This window comes from Myotis davidii, unplaced genomic scaffold (genome assembly GCF_000327345.1).
Source record: "Myotis davidii unplaced genomic scaffold, ASM32734v1 scaffold718, whole genome shotgun sequence".
NCBI lineage: Eukaryota > Metazoa > Chordata > Mammalia > Chiroptera > Vespertilionidae > Myotis > Myotis davidii.
This window is the reverse complement of record NW_006288950.1, coordinates 61938-67359: the sequence shown is the minus strand read 5'-3', so window position 1 is coordinate 67359 and position 5422 is coordinate 61938. Positions and strand designations below refer to the sequence as shown.

At 48.0% G+C, this 5422-nt stretch overlaps 1 pseudogene; it reads left to right on the top strand.

The window, feature by feature from the left end:
- Window positions 1–6: 6 nt before the first annotated feature.
- LOC102759939 lies at window positions 7–4618 on the top strand (annotated as a pseudogene).
- The last annotated feature ends 804 nt before the right edge of the window (window positions 4619–5422 follow it).

Here is a 5422-nt window from a genome sequence, read left to right as displayed (position 1 = left end):
AGGGTGCAGGCTCCTCACCTGCTTCTGCCCTGCTGGGGTGTCCGGCAGGAAGCAACCTATTTGCTCCTTCCCTCACGTCCAAGTTTTCCTCTGTATTCCCACTCCCACACTCTACAATCAATGGAGAAATATCCTGTGGTGAGGATGTGTGTGTATGTGTATGTGTATGTACATGGATGTACTTTTACTGATTAGACTTAGAAAGGGGGCGGGGGGAGACAGAGAACATCAATGAGCAATAAGGAGGTCTCCTGTGCTTATATACAACCCATATTGGGCATCCAGGCCTCAATGCCAGCATGTGACTGACCAGGGCTGGGACTTGTGACCTCTCAGTGGTGAGTTGATGCCCAAGCAACTGACACAATCAGCCAGGACCGTAGATCACATTAATACAGAGAATCATGGTCAGGATGGTAATGGTAGTGGTAGCTCACAGGGACAGTGTGGGCCTGAGGACTGGTTTCCTGCTGGGGCCCCTGTTTGTGGGAGGTGGGTGTCATAACACAGCAGAGGGACAGTGGTCATGTAGAGTGTTGGGGAGAGAGAATGGTCTCCCAGTTGCCAAGGCCTTTAAAGGATGAGTGCACATGAGATAAATTGGAGACCGAAGAGTAATTCACACAGGATGAGGCTAGGGCTGGTACATAGTTACTTCTCTAAACACTCACGGGGATTTTTGCTGTGACCCTTGGTGTGGCCTGGGCTGTTTCAGTCAGACCTGTGGATTAGCTTAGAGGCTTCAGTGGTCATCTGTGAGACTCACTGGGCTTGGTGCAGAGGGCCATCGGGGCTGGGACTGAGTGAGGGGTAAGTGGAGATATGTTGGCTGTGACTCCTGAAGGGACATCAAGTGCAGCACCAGGGGAGGTGGGCTCTGGGAATCTGAGATCTGATTGTGTTTCTCAATAATTGAGGTTGAAGGAAGTTCACTGGGAGAGGGAATGCGACTTCATAGCCAGAGCACCCTGACATTGACATAAGAGTGAGTGAAGGGAGAGTCCATTTCTGGTGGAGTGTGGATGATATAATAAGGGTAATTTTAGGGTAATTGCCTGAAAAGAATGGTGTTGTGTTGCTACATGCCAGGTTCAGGGCTTAGATGACATTTACCTACCCAGCTGCCTTTTGTTGTTGAGTGCTGAAACACTGATCCATAGGAATGAGAATCATACCAACACAGCCATGTTCCCTGGGCTTGAACCTCTCCACTGGCAGGGGTAAAGCAGAAGGTGAGAGAGAAATAGGGTTTGGAGATGGTGAATAATTTTGGAAATGGAGGTAGTTAGGAAACCACTCATGCTCATCAAGGCAAATCTGTGTTACCTTCGAATTTGTACGCCTGGGAAGGAAGCTGTGTGAGAGAAGTGTTTTTAAAGAACTATGTGCTGCAGGTAGTGAGAACTGATGGCCTCAGCACCCTGGAATGAGGGTGTAAGGGGGAAGTGTGATGCCATGTATTTGGTGTCTTCGAGGAACCATCTGGGGGACTACATGGAGACTGCCTGACAAGAGCAGCATGAAATCACTCACATCTCTGCCTGTCCTATGTTCTTGACACCCACTTTATTGACTAGGGGCAGTGTGGCCTACATGTGAGGCCCAGAGCTCAGGTATCTTCTCTCTGCTCAGCTGCTTTTATTGTTGTGGGAAGACACAGCATCAGTAGGAATGTAAGGAGAGAATGACATGCATGGGACCAAGGCCTGCTATCTCCTCTGATGTGTGGAGTTGAGGGAGCAAATACATGTGGGGGTGGGGGAGCGGGGAGCATGATGACTATAAAAGCCTTGGAGAGAAACTGATCTTGAACTGAACTGTCCCCATCACGACAGGATATGGACTTTGAGGACGTGGCCGTTGCCTTCTCTGAGGAGGAGTGGGGGCTCCTTGATGAGGCTCAGAGACTTCTGTACTGCGATGTGATGCTGGAAGTGTTTGCACTTTTGTCATCTGTAGGTAAGTCCTCCAGATCACTCTTGGTTTGCTGAGGTGATGTCCTCTCTTCCTTCATTCTCCAAACGTAGATTTCTCTCTTATATAGCCAGGCAGTGGTTCTGCTAATTTCCCCCACTGTCATGTAAAATGGCCATGGCTGCCAGGGGTGTGCTCTGGGGAGACCCCTGAGCAAAGGTCTCTAGGAACATCGCTAACACCCACTGCCTCAAAACATGCAGCAAGTGTCTAGGAGTCAGTAGCCTTGCAGTGAACTTACTGGGTCCCAGCTTTTAGTTTTTCATCCCCCGAGGGTGACTGTATCCACCTGCATGGCTTCCACTTCTCCCTCCTTCCTCTAGCTAAGGGTTTTCTGTGACGGCCAGTGTCACATTATCATCTTTACTGACATGAACCATAAGCTGTTCTTGTAAGGCCCTCCTTCAACTGCCCACAATATTCTCTTTGCTTGAACATTGTTCAAGCCGTGATACTCTGGGACAGTGCTGGCTGCTCGCCTCTCCAGTATCTCCCACATTAACCTGCACAAGTCTCATGAGATGCACATACGTTCTTAAGTAGTCCTCCACAGCAGTTACTCCTTTATTGAATTTACTTGGAATAGGACCTAATCAATCTGCACAGCTTGTCCCTGTCACCATCAAACAAGCCCAGCTGAACGCTGTTACCAGAAGCCTGAGCTGGAGATCTGGCTTCTCTCCCATGAGCTGCTTGCCATGTGTTGTGTCATATTTCTGGTGAGGCCTTCATGTTTTGTGATGTTCAGTGGATGAGTCCTTCGCAGCAGCCTCTCGTTAATCCTTCCTGCACCTCTCTTATTTTCAGACAATTGCACAGAAACATATGGATTATGTGCAAAACACTTTAGCAATTGGATTTCGTCTGTCACAACAGTCAACACTCACTTCCTAAGCCTTTCTGTCTTTGCAGGTTGTTGGCATGAAACAGATGAGGAGGCCTGTTTTGAACAGAGCATATCTATACAAGGAGAGTCACAGGTCAGGACTTCTAAGACAGAGCCAGCAACCCAGAGGGCCCATCTGTGTGAGCGCTGTTTCTCCATGATCAAAGCTATTCTGCACCTGACTGAGTCACAAGCAGCAGACTTTGAGCAGAAAGCCTTCAGTGACGCATGTGTGAGAGACTTCTGTTTCAGTGCAAACCATCCCCAGCAGCAGGGGAAAGCCAGTGTAGAGAAGCTCTGGAAAGAAACTGTGGAGAGGGCCTCGTTTGTGACCAGGTGCAGCTTCCAATCTTGGGTGCCTTCAACCAATACAAAGGTTGGGAAAGTCTCCGCAGGTATCTCAGGGCTTCTCCAGCAGCAGGCCCCTCTCAACACTGGGGAGACACACAGTGCAAATGAGATTTCACAGGAATTAGTCAGTGGAAAAAATCATCACAATTTAGGTGGACATGAAAACGCTTCCAGCAACACCGGGAAAGTCATTCGACATCAGAGTGTCTTCTGTGAAGAAGTGAATAATGAGGGTAACAAATCTAGACGTACATTTAACCGCAATCAGCATAGGAAAGTTAACACTGGAGAAAAGCCCTATGGGTGTACTGATTGTGGAAAGTTATTTAGAGAAAGCGTTAACCTCAATAAACACCAGAGAGTTCACAATGGTGAAAAGCCCTATGTGTGTGGTGATTGTGGGAAGTCATTCAGTCAAAAGAGTGCCCTCGACAGTCACCAGAGAATTCACACTGGTGAAAAGCCCTATGTGTGTGGTGATTGTGGGAACTCATTCAGTCAACAGAGTGTCCTCGACAGTCACCAGAGAATTCGCACTGGTGAAAAGCCCTATGTGTGTGGTGATTGCGGGAAGTCATTCAGTCAGAAGTGTAACCTCAACTTTCACCAGAGAATTCACACTGGTGAAAAGCCCTATGTATGTGGTGATTGTGGGTAGTCATTCAGTCAGAAGTGTAACCTCAACAGTCACAGGAGAACTCACACTGGTGAAAAGCCCTATGTGTGTGGTGGCTGTGGGAAGTCATTCAGCCGAAAGCGTGGCCTCAATCGTCACCAGAGAGTGCTCATGGGTGAAAAGCCCTATGTATGTGGTGATTGTGTGTAGTCATTCAGTCAGAAGTGTAACCACAACAGTCACAGGAGAACTCACACTGGTGAAAAGCCCTATGTGTGTGGTGATTGTGGAAGTCATTCAGTCAAAAGGATGGCCTCAACAGTCACCAGAGTGCACACTGGTGAAAAGCCTTATTTGTGTCATGAATGTGGGGAATCATTTTGCTCCCGTCACCATCACCTTAACCATAAGAGAATTCACACTGGAGAAAAGACATATCAGTGTACTGTTGTGGGAAGTCATTCAGGAAACGCTGTAACCTTAACCGACACCGCAGAGATCACTTTGGAGAGAAGCCTAATCAGCTGGGGAATCATACAGGCAAACCGCTGCTCTCCCACATCATCAGAGGGTTCACACTGGAAACTGTTAGCTCCATAGCTTCACAATGTGTGCTGACTGCAGACATGCAGACAATGTAGGAAAAGTCTACTTGTTACTCTTTGTATCTTTTCAAGTTTTCTTTTCAAATGAATAGGATAGGATTGTGTATGTTCTCTCATAGCCGGCTGTATCTTGTAAACATGTGAAATTTGTAAGTTAGAAATAAAAGCTCTGACAGCTGGAGTGGGTCTGTTGTGTGCGTGTCATCTCATGCCCAGAAAGGTTGCCTGTTCGTATCCTGTTGAGGGCAGAAGCCAGTTTCCTGGCTAGATGCCATTGGGGGTGGGAGGGTGCAGGAGGCAGGCAGTGTTTCCATCTCATTTCCTCTCTAGAAGTCAATTTAAATATATATATATAATCTCCATTTAAGTTTGTAGCCTTCAGGAATAATAGAAAGAACGCATTTCACCCTGAGGAGCATTCTGAGCTTCATTTAATCTGAAATATTTCTAAACATGAGAACAGTTGCAGACAATACTCTCCAGATTCCTGAGTCAAGACCCCAAATCCTAACTTTTTCATTTCCCAATGCCACTGCTCCCTGCCTCCCCCCAGCCACTGCCTGCAACAACAGTATTTACAAAGTTCAGTGCCTGGTATCATCATGCCATCTGCAGTGCCTGGAAAATTACATTCCCCAAAGGGCAATGTGCCTAAGGATGGCTGGGTTTAGCCAATGAAAACCCAGGAAAAGCACATGGCCCCAGTGCTTATTGGTTTGGGCAGGACTTGCGTTATCTTCCACATGGTGGTTATTTTGACCTTCTTCTTGTGTTTATGGAGGCAGAGGGCCCAGGACTGGGTTACAACCCAGAAGGGGCTTCATGGGCAGCGGTCCTGCTCTGCAGGGTGCGTCAGGCTGATGGAGTACCCACTGGGGGGATTAAGGCCTCTGTGCCTCCCAGACTCCTCTCTCCTCAAAGGGTTCAACTCAGCCTCATCCCATTTACCCTCCATCCGACGGTGCTGGCGCGTGTCTGGTTCTGCAGCCC